This window comes from Dendropsophus ebraccatus, chromosome 10 (assembly GCF_027789765.1).
Source record: "Dendropsophus ebraccatus isolate aDenEbr1 chromosome 10, aDenEbr1.pat, whole genome shotgun sequence".
Classification (NCBI taxonomy): domain Eukaryota; kingdom Metazoa; phylum Chordata; class Amphibia; order Anura; family Hylidae; genus Dendropsophus; species Dendropsophus ebraccatus.
Genome location: NC_091463.1, coordinates 20,064,798 through 20,080,283, shown reverse-complemented (window position 1 = coordinate 20,080,283; position 15,486 = coordinate 20,064,798). Strand labels below are relative to the sequence as shown.

Sequence of the window (15,486 nt, the reverse complement as noted above, 5' to 3'; positions counted from 1 at the left end):
ACCCTTGTGAGGCACCGCACCAAGCTCTGGGGTCTATTCCTGATCGGAAGGGGGGTGTCTCCTAATCCTTCTTTTTTTCCAGACATCTCCCTCCATATGATAGCCTATGCAATCGTAAAAAATATGTAAATCACTTTATTTACCAAAAATGGTACCAAAAAAAAAAAGTCTTGGCCACTAGGTGTCTCCCTTCTCTGAAAACTGCTCTATACTGCCTGTTGTTATCCTAGGTTTGTCTCTAGTAACAGAAAGACCAGGACAGAACACAGGAAGTTGGGCAGAGCTTAGATTCTACTAAGTGCAGAAGAGAGAGAAAGAGCCTGGGCGGTGTACCTGAAAGCTGAGCCAGCCTGCCTCCTGAAGATGGTCCACACTGTTCTTTAAATGTAAACAAAGGCTTCCCTTTCATCTCCGACTACCCTAAGGCTCAGGGCATATGTCTGTTGTGTACATTCCAGTGTACCTACTGCTACATGTCCACAGTGCCGCAGTGTACTCTTCTCTCCCCCTCCCAGCAGCAGCAGTTCAGTGCTTCATGTAACCCCTTCCTTGCTGTGGTCATATGTCTTCATACACAGTCTTGTAGTTTGCCTGCAGGGCATGCACCATGATGATAGTACACGGGGAACAGGATGCCAGGAGCTGTATTTTTTGAGTCTCGCCTCATAGAAAGAAGTCGAGCAGAATCACGGCATCCTAATGGGTTTAGCAACAAATTAAATGTGCACATTTGTCACATTTTAGGCTGATGGAACAATAAATAATGAAGGTTTATTGTTTATTGGTTTTGGCTTATTTTTTTCTCATTTGAAACATCCTTTTAACTACTTCATTCTATGCAGTTATCACTTTCTTCAGTCTTTAAAGGGGAACTATCAGCAGGTTAAATGAATCTAACCTGCTGATACTGGGGAAAAGGTATGTATCTTACCTTCCTCCTCGGCACAGTTCCCACGCTGTTTAATCCATGGTCCAAAGCACCATTAGGAGCACTGCCCCCCATAGCGCCGATCCATTGATTATCATTAGAAGAAGCAACCCAGATCGGCACTCTGGGGGCGGAACAGTGCTCTAGACCGAGGATTAAACTGCTGACAGCACAGGAATGGCACAGAGGAGGAAGGTAGGAGATATACCTTCCTCCTTGGAGCTAACCTGCTGAGAGTTCCCCTTTAAAGGAGAACTCTGGTGAAATGTTTTTTTTCTTTTAAATCAACTGGTGTCAGAAAGTTATACTTTACTTCTATTGAAAAATATCAAGTTTTCCAGTACTTATCACCTGCTGTATGTCCTACAGGAAGTGGTTTTTCCTTTCTAGTCTAATACTTTGATCTCTGCTGCCACCTTTGTCCATGACAGGAACTGTCCAGAGCAAGAGAGGTTTTTGTTACTGCTCTGGACAGCTCCTGGACATGGACAGAGGTGGCAGCAGAGAGCACTGCCAAACGGCAAAGACAGTAGATGGCCGGGATCTCACCCCCGCATGCACAAATTGTCTGGACAGAGCGCTTGGCCCTTGACAGTAACGGCGCAGAAAAGGAAGATGGCGCCAGCACGAGTGGAGGCCGGTATTCATGGAGAAGAGGGAGGACGACTGAGTGGTAAGGCGTGCCATAGGGCGGAATGAGCGCTACATCACAACTTCTCTTTACTTCTTGATTACAGTGCAAGAAATAATATTGTGCAGCATCCCCTCCACTGATGTCTAAGGCAAAGGTAACCTGCTTACTAGTGAGCTGTCCCTATTCATAATGTCAGCACCGCGGAGCGGGTCTGGGTGCTGACAGATCCCCTTTAAGTCCTCCATAGACTTGCAATGGAGCCTGTTTCCTGCAATGAGTAGAGGAAGTGAAGCGCCATGACTAGAATCAAGACTGAAAGACTAATAAGGACAAAGAAGGGATGCACCTGCCCATAAGAGCTGACACTCTAATGGATACATGGGTAACTAATGGCAAAACTGCCCTATGAACCCATGTATGCGGAGCCTCGCTCCCTGAACTATCCCTCATGGAAACAATTCTATGAAGTGTCACATATGGCTGGTGGCTCTTTGTTCATCTTAAACTATGACATGAATCCTGCGTATAGAGAACCCTTACTATCTTTTACCGTAAGGAGCCAAGAGCTGTCTGCTGGCAGACCATGCCATCAATAAAATACAAGAGATGAATGCAATAGAAGGAAATACAATGGCCGATAATCTCTATATACTCCACATATTTCCTGTTCCTATTGGGGCTCATAATTTAGTTCACAATATCCCACACAATGGCGGTCAGTATCGTAGACTCAGTATATGGCGGTGAACTAGAAAAACCACCAACATATAAATGTAGATGGATGATCCCCCCACCCTGTTGTGGCTAAGTAATGGTGACAACCACTTGGTCCATACACCAGTATGTGCTGTACGACACCGTCTTCTATATAGGCCGCTGTTTTTAACAGTGTCGTCAGTATCAAATAGATTCACGCTGGAAATGTTGTTTTCCTCTAAATAAGTGAATAACTAGCCGAGCTAAGAAGCCACATGATAATATAAGCCGGGGATTAATCCCAAGTCTCATAGCCTCTGTTATGAGCAAGGACACATTTACAGTAATGCTAAATTCATCATGACACTGAGGGATTATCCCCCCAACATTGGCAGCTTGTCAGTGCATGCGCTGGGCCGTCTCCAGTCCTGCGCAGAGAACATCAGCTCTGATATACTGGGAGAAAAAAGAAACTTATATGCATGGAAGACCGAGCCAGCTATAAGGGTAGGGAATGGCACGGGAACGGAATGACACATAGGCAACTTCAGATTAGTTTTCATTAAAAAAAATCCTGCCATTTTATCATAGAGGTAAAAAAAAAATCAATCCATCCGTCCATTAGACAGAGCAATGCTTTAATGGAAATGAGCACCAATCACGTAGCTCAACTCAAGCCACAGACAGGGAGAGCTGAGCGATTGCTGGATTGTCTGTGTGGCCCTTTGCTTCAGTCATCCATCACCTCCTTTACTACACTGGGAGATGTGTGGCTGATGACCAATAATTCACTGATCATTCAATATGACCCGATCAGCTGACTAATCAGGGTTTGTCGGTTGATCCCTATTTAGGCTCCCATACACCTTTAATAACTGACAGCCCAACAATCGTTCATCCGTCAGTTCTATTTCCAATCCACCCAGTCTTCCCCATACACAGGAACATTTGGCACAGCAAGGGGAGAGGTAAGCCGCAGCCAGAAAACTCTGGTTGTGGCTTATCTCTCCCAGAATGAAAGGGGTAAGGTGGTGGTTTTTCTATCATGCCCAAACCCTAACAGTAAGGAGCTTGCGGGCCTTATACATAGTGTGGAGAGCTGGGAGAGCATACATGGAGTGCAGCTCAAACAAGGAGTTTACAGGGAAGTGAGAGAGCAGAATGCACGTAGGAAACTCGTGAACACACGGGGACATTTATTAAGAACGTTATACTTATGTTAGCCTTAAAAGGGTTTTCCGATTTAAATTTACTGTCCCCTTTCCACTCGGCTCTTTCTTGCGGCTCCATAGAGAATGAATGTAGCTGCTGGCCACCCGCCGGCCGCATCTCTATTTATAACAAAGGAGCCAGGGTGCCGATCTAGAGATCCCTGGGGGTGCACGAAGATCAGCCCCCCCCCCCCCACACACACACAATCTTATAGGAATAGGGGACAAGCTAGGTTTAATCAGAGAACCCCATTAAAGGGTTTGTCCGGGAAAATTTCATACCACCAAGGTCATGTCAGTAATGTATACTTACCTGTCCTGTTTCCTCGTTGAGGGGGGTACTCTCTGCTGCTGTCCTGTTCTGAAAACATCTGCTGACATCGGAAATGGCCGCTTACCATAGAGTACATGCTGACCGGCCATTTCCTACAGTGGATGTTATGAAAACACTGACAGCACTGACGCCCTGACCGAGTGGTTTGCGCAAAAATCTGCACCTTTTTCGTGGAGTACACCAGGGTGGATCTGATAGACTTCACATCCAGCAAGTGTCACTGGAGGACACCACTACACGGGAAGAACCTCTACAAACGGAATATAAAGAGTCTGAACACTAAGACACAGTGCACCGTGTTAGGTAACCAGTAACCTACCAAAATGCACTGTGTCATTTGAAAGGTGTCCAAGCATCCTAAATGGACGTCACCCTGCGGCTCTTCAGCTCTCGCAGTCGTACAATACATAACATGATTCAGCTGGATCTAAGAGGAGTTCAATGGCAAACCTTCAGACACCGGTAAACATGTGACCCCGGTAAAGCATTGCGGTTACATTATGCTTAGTAGCCGAGACGTTGTGTGTCAGGGACAAGTCACCGGGAGGTTTAATAATTAAATCATCCTATAACGCAGTCACATAGACATTGATTGAATAACATCCCAATAGACTGGCACTAAGAGGAAATGGAGTCTACAGACAAGGTCTAATTCGAGGGCCGCGCGCTCCGCTATGTCTGAATTAAAGGCGAATTCTTCGGAGGCTCCCTTCCTTTAATAATATCCTACTGGGATGTGATATAACATGTTCTCTTTGGTCTGGCAAGACTTGATACCTGCATCTTCTGCTTCCTAGAGTATCTTCCCTTGTTGCAATGTCATTGATGTCACAGCGTATCGATCACTGTCACCACTTCTCAAATATATATCTGCTTAAGAACCCTTTCCTTTCCAATCTGTCCCTATTGTACGTGGTGTTAATGACTCCCTCCACTGCAGATGCAGGCAGCATACAAATGAGGCCTGAGCGGTCACGGCCCAGGCCTTGCATGTGTGTAATAAATGTCGACAAATGTATTTATAGCGCCCCTGCTGGTGGTAGCTGGAACCAGTCACTAAGCCCCATGCATAGTCACCAATAGCTATACAACAATAAATGAAAGGGGTACTCCAGCAAAAAAAAAAAAATCATATCAACAGGTGTTATATAGATCTGTGAGTTACTTCTGTTTTAAAATCTCAAGTCTTCCAGTACTTATCAGCTGCTGTATGTCCTGCAGGAAGTGCTGTATTATTTCCAGTCTGACACAATACTCTCTGCTGCCATCTCTGTCCATGTCAGGGACTGTCCAGAGCAGGAAAGGTTTTCTATGGGGATTTGCTCTTGCTCTGGACAGTTCCTGACATGTACAGAGGTGGCAGCAGAGAGCACTGTGTCAGACTGGAATGAAAAAAAAAAACACTTCCTGCAGGACATACAGCAGCTGATAAGTAATGGAATATTTGAGATTTTTAAACAGAAGTAAATAACAAATCTGCATAACTTTCTATATAACACTAGTTGATTTGAAAGGAAAAAAAAAGTTCATCTTTCACCTCTAAGATATTCAACCCCCCCTCAAGGCTTTGATAAGATAATGGACTCTAGTACCTATAGGGCCTATAAAGAATAAGAAGCATTTAAAGGGTGTGTGCAGTTATTCTCTATAGGTGGCAGGTAGCAAGAAGGATTGTAGCTATAGAGGGTGCAGAGGTAGCAGTCGCACAAGGTGACGGTTTGGGGAACACTGACAGAGCATGCTCACAACATTCTGCTATGTCAGTAACAATGACGTAATTCCATTCACTCATCCAACATTACAGAACCAATGAGGACAACTCCTCCTCCCCCTTCCTGCAAAGGACGTAAAGCAATGTTCCCCAATCTATGGCTGCAAAACTGGAACACCCGTCAGCTGGCAGAGCATGATGGGTGTCATAGTTTTCACTGCCTGAATAGCCACAGGTTGGAGAACACTGATGTAAAGCATGCTCACAAAATTCTCCACTAGAAGTCAACGGTTTCTATTCAATAAAGTATATCAACTTTCGCAACAGTTCAGGCAAATATATATATAGATATATATGTATATATATATATATATATATATATATATATATATATATATATATATACACATACACTTAACATATAAATAATTATATCAGCTGAGAGAGATGGTATAAATGATTGAGATTTATCAAACCTTGTTCATAGCAACAGTGCAGCCCATAGCAACCAGTCAGATTCCAGCTTTCATTTTTACAAAGGCCTCCAAATATTATAATATGGAATCTGAGTGGTTGCTATGGGCAGTGGCGGTCTTTGGCACCAAGCACCCGAAGCGATCGCTTGGGGCCCCCAACATCCAGGGGGGTCCCCACGCCCCACTCTTGTGGTCAAGACCGCTGGAAAGGGCCGCTGCCCCGCTCGCTGCTGCCATCTGAACTGTAACTATGAGCACTCGTAATGAGCGCTCATAGTTACATGCAGCAGCACTGACAGGGCGGGAGACATTGGCCCCCTTCCTGTCAGTCACTCTTGTGGCCGCAGGAAGGGTTTTCCCTGCGGTCACAAGTGGCAGCTTTGTCCTTGTGGTGCCGGCACTCCAGTGACATCACTGGAGCATCGGCGCCAGGACAAGGGGAGTGCGGCCTCTTGTGATCGCAGGGAAAACCCTTTCTGCGGCCACAAGAGTGAAGAGAAGAGGAGACGCCCAGACCCAGGTGAGTATAAGTGTTTGTTTTATTGTGTTATATACTATATGGGAGGGGGAGCACACAGGGGTCTGTTTAACTGGGGGAGCGCACATCGGGGGTCTATATAAATGGGGGGAGCACACAGGGAGGCTATATAACAGGGGGAACACACAGGGGGGCTATAGACTACTGAGGCTTCACAGAGGGGTCTATATACTACTGGGGTCAGCACACAGGGGGTCTATATACTACTTGGGGCAGCAGAATGGGGTCTATATACAACTTGGAGAGCACACGGGAGGTCTATATTCAAGTGGGGGAGCACACAGGGGGGCTATATACTACTGGGGGAGCACACAGGGGTCTATATACTACTGGTGGGGCACACAGGGGGTCTATATACTACTGGGGGAACATACAGGGGGTCTATATACTACTTGTGAGGCACACAGGTGGTCTATATATAACTGGGGGAGCACACAGGGGTCTGTATACTACTGGGGCAGCACACAAGAGGTCTATATAATACTGGTGGGGCACATAGGGGGTCTATATACTACTCATGGAACCACACAGGGGGTTTATATACTACTGGAGGAGAACACAGGGGTCTATATCCAAGTGGGGGAGCACACAGGGGGGCTATATACTACTGGGGGAGCACACAGGGGTCTATATACTACTGGTGGGGCACACAGGGGGTCTATATACTACTGGGGGAACATACAGGGGGTCTATATACTACTTGTGAGGCACACAGGTGGTCTATATATAACTGGGGGAGCACACAGGGGTCTGTATACTACTGGGGCAGCACACAAGGGGTCTATATAATACTGGTGGGGCACACAGGGGGTCTATATACTACTGGGGGAACCACACAGGGGGTTTATATACTACTGGAGGAGAACACAGGGGTCTATATCCAAGTGGGGGAGCACACAAAAGGTCTATATCCAAGTGGGGGAGCACACGGGGGCTATATCCAAGTGGGGGAGCACACAGGGGGCTAAATACCCCTGAGGGAGCACACAGGGGGTATATACAACTGGGGGCAGCACAAAGGGGGTCTATATACTTCTGGGGGAGCACACGGGGAGGCTATATATAACTGGGGGAACACACAGGGGTCTATATACTACTGGGGGAAGCAAACAAGGGGTTTATACTACTGGGGGCACGACACAAGGGGTATATACTATTGGGGGCAGCACACAAGGAGTATATATTACTGGCGGTAGAGCACAAGGGGTATATACTACTGGGGGCAACACACAGCGGTCTATTGTTTTGGAATGCGTGTCGAGGAGGGGCCCCAAGCGAAGTTATGTCTGGGGCCCCTCCTCGACACGCATTCCAAAACAATAGACCGCTGTGTGTTGCCCCCAGTAGTATATACCCCTTGTGCGCAGAAATGCCAAGACCGTCCCTGGCTATGGGCAACACTGGGGAGAAGTCAGGTGGGCAGTCTTACCCAGAAACTGACAGCTCTCCATATGTAGTTTTACACACAGAGCCGTCAATCACTGAGTAGGACCGCCCACATGACTACTTAGTCCAGAATAATCAGAAGTTAACATGAATAAATAACAACTTATCCTGGAACTTTTCCCATATCACGATATATCATTCTGCTCAGATGCTCCTTCTCTATAACATGCTGCCTGCAGCTCGGGCTGCATTTCCAAACTGACAGGTGCCCGTTTTTAGTTAAATGACCCTTATTTCGTCTTTTAAGAGTAGACATCACAATTCCTGATCTATATAGATATAATATCTTTTGTGTCTCCATCAGTAGTCACGTCCCTAATACATAATCCTAACTTATTAATGCATAACTATTGCTGTGTATACTGAAAGGAAACAAGTGCGGTGAGTATTTATTTTCCTATGACTCCTCCCCCAAATATCTGATACAAATGATGTATTTTACTTTTTCATCCAATAAACAGTGCCCCTCTAGACCTCAGGCTGCGTCTGGTATTGCAGCCCCATTCTTTTGGCTGTATGATATCCAATTTGGTCTTTTTTAAGCAGCTCCTACAGCTTTTTCAGACTGATTCAGCCCCTAGTGGTCCAACAACTGGCTTAACCTGGGCTTAGGAGCGGGGATGCATGGTAAGGGGCAATAAAAGGAGATTGTCAGGGCAACTATCATTTTAAGAGGGTACCTTTGCATTCAGAAGGAACCTGCGTAACTTCATTATATACAGAGGGCACAATGTGACGTATCATTATTTTAAGGGGCATAGTATGTGGCGGTATTATTTTGAATATAGATGGGCATCTATACACACATAGATAGATAGATGATAATAACCCGACATCCAGTAATCTGCCATTTGTACCCAGAACAGGATTAAAAAGTATTAATGGAATATGCCAAAACCAGAAGCAGAAAGGAATCTTATGCCAATCCAGAAAGTCGAAATCTGATAATCCAGATGCCGGATTAAAGGAACATTACAGAATATATACAGCCCATTCTTCATGTGTAGCAAGAAGGGAAGTCCTGAATGACAACAGATAGGATTGTGCCATTCAGACAGTAGTAATCAATTGTGGTTAAATCAAATGAAGTTAAAAGTCATAGGTCGATAAAAAGAAAAAAATCAGGGCTAGACTTGGCCGACGGCAGGTTGTTAGTCAGTGCCGGCCTAGAGGTAATATCTCACCGGCCACTTCCTGTTAACTACAGGTCACTGCACGGCTACACATAGACTGAGCATTACCAAACCTACAGCAGGCGAGGCGTTCATCAGGGCGTAAGTCATGGCAGACGTCATCTACTGTGATAGGCCTGGACCAGCTCCATGTACTGCAGCAGTCTGATGAGGAATACAGGAGTGTCATCTACATGGATTTAGTCACAGAGTATCTATGTATTACAGATCTATAGGCATTCTGCCTCTGTGTACACCCCTTCTCCACAATCTATAACCTGTATTATTATTACACTCCAGAAATGCATCCAGGACCCTTATCACTCAGGTGTTTCAGTAGGTCCAACATGACAAGGTCTTCTGAAAAGGAGCTCCATAGTCTCACTGCTCTTACTGTAAAGAATCCCCTCCTGTGCTGGTGTAGGAACTTTTTTTCAGAGAGAGAGAGAGGAGAAGAGATGGATAGATAATAGATAGGATATATATGTATTAGACAGATAGATATCAGATAGATAGATAGATAGATAGATAGTAGATAGATGATAGATAGATAGATAGATAGATAGATAGATAGATAGATAGATAAATAATAGATAGATAGATAGATAGATAGATAGATAGATAGATAGATAGTAGATAGATGATAGATAGATAGATAGATAGATAGATAGATAAATAATAGATAGATAGATAGATAGATAGATAGATAGATAGATAGATAATAGATAGATAGATAGATAGATAGATAGATAGATAGATAGATAGATAGGAGATAGACAGATAATAGATAGATAGATGATAGATAGATAGATACTAGATAGGCGATAGATAGATAATAGATAGATAGATAGATAGATAGATAGGAGATAGATAATAGATAGATAGATAGATAGATAGATAGATAGATAGATAGATAGGAGATAGATAGATAGATAGATAGATAGATAGATAGATAGATAGATAGATAGATAGGAGATAGATAATAGATAGATAGATAGATAGATAGATAGATAGATAGATAGATAGGAGATAGATAGGAGATAGATAGGAGATAGATAGATAGATAGATAGGAGATAGATAGATAGATAGATAGATAGATAGATAGACAGATAGGAGATAGATAGATAGGAGATAGATAGATAGATAGATAGATAGATAGATAGATAGATAGATAGATAGATAGGAGATAGATAGATAGGAGATAGATAGATAGATAGATAGATAGATAGGAGATAGGAGATAAATAGATAGGAGATAGATAGATAGATATATAGATAGGAGATAGATAGATAGATAGATAGATAGATAGATAGATAGATAGGAGATAGATAGATAGATAGATAGATAGATAGATAGATAGATAGATAGATAGGAGATAGATAGATAGGATGAGCAATGTCCTTTCTGTAGCTGAACTATCCATTATTAATGAGCGGAATACAAGTGATGGTCCAGATGCTGAATAATAGAAGGGAGGGTATTTTTACAGCGCTAAATAGAAGCGGCACCAGTGCATTAATCCCCCCCCCCCCCACCCCCACCCTCCGGGGGGCCAGTAAATCGAGCCTCCCAGAGGATGTCGGCTCTAGTAACTCCATAGCCACAGGCTCACAGAAAATTAAAGGTCTTCTAATCACTGAAGATGATTGATTTTTAATGGCCGGGCACCAGCAGGTTATCTGACCATGCTGGGAACTGTAGTTCTATCATAACGATGATGCTTTGAGTTCACTCTCAAGTCAATATGTCCGCTTTGTATCTGTTCCTAGGAAAGTTGGGTAATAACTAACATAGACACCTCTGCTATCCCAACAGGGTTGTAACACAACTTTCCTAGGTGGTCGACATACAGAGAGGGACCCACTCAGCTGTATCAGCTGTCACTCAGCTTTCCCAGGAATAGATCCAGCAATAAAACCCACAAATAATTTTACCATTGATTTCTTAAAATCTGAATATGTGATTTATCTGTTACTAGGAAAGCTGGGTGATAACCAATATGGCCCCTTTGCATTTACACTGGCCTTATAACCCAACTAACCTAGGACCCTGTGGGCTATTGGAAAATCTTATCAACTTATGAGTGTGGAAAAGCAGTGAAGCATCCCATGTGGGTCTTATACTGGTGTCTATCACCCAGCTTTCCCAGGAACAACAAGGAAAACATAAACAATTTCACCATTATAATCACTGATGCATATAAATACAATTGTGAGATTACTCTCACATCAGGTTGTTATAACCTGGATGTCTACGTTATATTAGTTCCCAGGAAAGCTGGGTGATAACCAATATGGCCACCACTTGTATTACAGCAATCCTAATGCCCCTATGTGTATTAGGTATTCAGAGCTGGATGACCCCAATAATGGTGGGGATATTGGCTGTCACCCAGCTTTCCCTGAGACAAATACAAGACATCCATAACTATAAAATAAATCTACGATTATTAAGTCTCATGTTACATCATGTCCTTACAATTCTAGAAAAGCTGGGTGATAACCAATATGAATATATATGTATGTATCTATCTATCTATATGAATCAACCATTCAACCAAGAAAACATGATACAAGCTATAAACAATAAAGACTTCACTTCTATATCATGAGTGATAATTAATATATATTATACATGATTATCTGTTCCTAGGAAAGTTGGGTGATAGCCTACAGGACCACCACTGTGTTGTATGGATTTGTCAGTGTTTTGGCAATTCCTAGTCCAGGAACACTAGATAGAACATGTAATTGTGGCTATATCAGCTATCACCCAGCTTTCCTAGGAAAAGATATAACAAAGAAACAGATATAAGAGGTATACTGAGATTGCTGGTTATCACCCAGCTTTTCCAGGAACAAATATAAGCATTATACTGAGATTGCTGGTTATCACCCAGCTTTCCCAGGAACATATATAAGAGGTATACTGAGATAACTGGTTATCACCCAGCTTTTCCAGGAACAGATATAAGCATTATACTGAAATTGCTGGTTATCACCCAGCTTTCCCAGGAACATATATAAGAGGTATACTGAGATAGCTGGTTATCACCCAGCTTTCCCAGGAACATATATAAGAGGTATACTGAGATAGCTGGTTATCACCCAGCTTTTCCAGGAACAGATATAAACATTATACTGAGATTGCTGGTTATCACCCAGCTTTCCCAGGAACAGATATAAGAGGTATACTGAGATGCTGGTTATTACCCAGCTTTCCCAGGAACAGATATCAGCGTTATACTGAGATTGCTGGTTATCAACCAGCTTTCCTAGGAAAATATACAAGGTATACTGAGATTGCTAGTTATCATCCAGCTTTCCCAGGAACAGATATAAGAGGTATACTGAGATGCTGGTTATTACCCAGCTTTCCCAGGAACATATATAAGAGGTATACTGAGATTGCTGGTTATCACCCAGCTTTCCTAGGAAAATATACGAGGTATACTGAGATTGCTGGTTATCACCCAGCTTTTTCAGGAACATATATAAGAGGTATACTGAGATTACTGGTTGTCACCCAGCTTTCCCAGGAACAGATATAAGAGGTTGACTCAGGTTGTTGGTTATCACCCAGCTTTCCCAGGAACAGATACAAAAAGTATACTGAGATTAATGGTTATCACCCAGCTTTCCCAGGAACAGAGACAAGAAGTATACTGAGATTAATGGTTATCACCCAGCTTTCCCAGGAACAGATATAAGAAGTATACTACAGAAACAGAGTTGATAGATTCCTGGCCATTTTCCTTCTACAAGACCCCCACCATATTCTTCATATAGCCCCCTCCCCTATGTATAGAATCTTTATAGCTTTATTTATAAGAGACAATTAGATTGACATCAGCTAGGCTGCGGCTCCATTAGATTTTCCTAATACACCTTCAGAACTCAGCATGCACGGATGCCCACACATCAGCGGAAGGGGCACATGTATAACCATAGAAGGATTGGCATCATTCAGCTCATATTCACATCATGTATCCATCCAGTCTCATCAGATATCAACATCACTATACATCAGATGGAGGGGGCTGTAACTATATAGGGGCCCCATAGGAGGGCCCATCCTATAAATGGAACATGATGGTTGACATAGATATACTATCCATCTACCTCTATACATATACATATATCCAGATAGATAGATAGATAGATAGATAGATAGAGATGTATGACCAGTGGGCTTGCTTGGCTACTGCCATTATCATACACTGGGTACATGTACCAATCAGATGCCATGTTGGCACACAGGTAGTGTTATAAGAAGGCATGTCGGCAGCTTCAGCTCCATCAGTAAGACACAGCCTGTTCGCCATGTTCACGCTGCCATGTCACACCCCCTCACATGAGGAAGGCACAGAAAAGGTGAAAAAGTGGTGCATGGCGGATGGTACAAATGGCACAGATGGCGCAGATGTCATAAGCCAGCAATGCAGAGAGTTCAGGCCATCGCCACCTGTGCCCCTTCCTGTTATTTACTACTACTGAGGAAGGTCATTCTGGGGTAAATCTACAAAGAGGAGACAAGGCGGCTTCACATGACAGACCCCTATATATCAGGTGGTCTAGGGGGCTGACCATGATCAGACATCAGGTTCAGGACATGATCAGCAGGCCTGGATGAGTGCAATAAGACATCTGCCCCCCTCCATCCCTCCCCTCCCACCATCTGAGATACCCCTCTGTCACTCCGTGCAATCCGTCCAATCAGGATTAGGGACAGGCTGCTTCCAGTCTTGGAGCAGGATCCCTCCCCCTACCCTGCAGTTGAATAAAAAGGAAAAAAAAAAAAAAAAAAAAAGCACGACATTGCAATGCAGCAATAGATCATGTATGGTCCATGATGGGGCAGGTGTGCGGACCTGGATGTCCTCCTCCTTCCCTGTGCCCGACACTTTATTGTAACCACCTCCAGACTGTGTTCATCTGCAGTGAGCCAGTAGTGTGGCATCATCATCATCATCCTCCTCCTCCTCCTCCTCCAGTCCCTGCATTGGGATGGGTGTTGTGTGACCTCCTCTCCATCCTTAATAGAGTCAGGAGGAGAGGGGGGCTCTGCATAGCGGATAGTCCCAGCCTGTATCCCACTTGTCTGACCCCCTCCATCCTCCCCTCAAGGTCTCATCATCATCATCAACATCTTCCTCTTCTTTGATGCCTGCAAGTTCTCTCCATTGCAGATGAAGTGTTTCACGTTCTCACCAGCCCTCACCCCCTCCTCCTCTTCTTCACCTCTGTTATATCTCAGAATAGGAAAAAAAAATCCCCCCCCTAGACAGGTGGAGACCACTCCAATCCTGGGGATGACTTTTACCCCTCTATGTAATAGAGAGCATAGCCTTCCTATACCCGACACGGCGTCCGCCACCATCCCCTGCAGCAACTAATACATTCGAAACACAAAAGCAACAATGTATCCAATAAAGCCTGATCATAAGAAGGAATAAAAACAGAATCTAGTCTTACCAGGCCATGATAGGAGGAGGGAGGGAAGACGGGAATCCAGGGTAGGCTGTTCTTATTATTCTTCTGTCTAAATCAAAGGAAGAAAATGAAAAAGCTGGAAAATGATGTAAAATTGGTCCCAGCAGCTGATACTGGAGAACTACATGCCTCATGGATGGAGCCAGAACTCTGTGCTGTAGTCCATCTGCAGACTTCAGCATCCCAGGAGAGCAGAAAGGGAGAGGGATGGGGGGGAGCTTCCAGGACGCTTATTAAAAGCCAGGCAGGAGGTTGAGCTAGATAAACGCCATTCGCATTCGCAAGGGGGGGCCTAAGGGGTTAACGGCGAGCAGGGAAGCCGGGATAGAAACTATTGTTTATATGCGGCGAGGAAAAAGGGACTGTTTTATTTTAGTCCCCCCCTATTTGCGCTCATGGTACAATCCAAGCCCACTTCATTGGTGATGGCTCAGTGTTATCACTGATTCTACCTGCAATAGCTTTTCTGTGTTCTGCAAAGCTCACGCTGATAGCATTAGCATCCCCCAGACTACTTCCCTCTCCCCGGCAGCCCCCCTTTTATTCTCCCCCCCCCCTCCTCGTTACACCATCGTTATAAAATAAGACAATATAATAGGGGACGGAGGAGCACAACGAGGGGGCAACCGCGTACCACTCGGAGGGGTTCATCATCTACAGAGGGGGGCGAAGGAGGGTTCCTTCTCGGGAAAAATGAGACATCTTAGTGGAAGGTGACTTAGAAGGACAAATTAACCCTCCTACCGCTGGGGACCTGAAGCAATACAGGCAGAGAAGTCCCCGGTGATGACAGCTGGGCAGTTTACAGGAGACACAAAGATGTCATGTCGATGTCATGTAAGACATT

At 44.2% G+C, this 15,486-nt stretch overlaps 1 protein-coding gene across 5 annotated transcripts in view; it reads right to left on the bottom strand.

Annotated features, from left to right (window-relative positions):
- Nucleotides 1–14,768, bottom strand: part of ATP2B3 (ATPase plasma membrane Ca2+ transporting 3) — a 162,858-nt gene extending 148,090 nt beyond the window's left edge. For all 5 annotated transcript variants that reach the window (XM_069943663.1, XM_069943659.1, XM_069943660.1 and 2 more), the window contains exon 1: nucleotides 14,622–14,768. The gene's annotated coding sequence lies outside the window, so the exon portion shown is untranslated. The remainder of the gene's footprint in view (nucleotides 1–14,621) is intronic.
- Nucleotides 14,769–15,486: the final 718 nt, after the last annotated feature.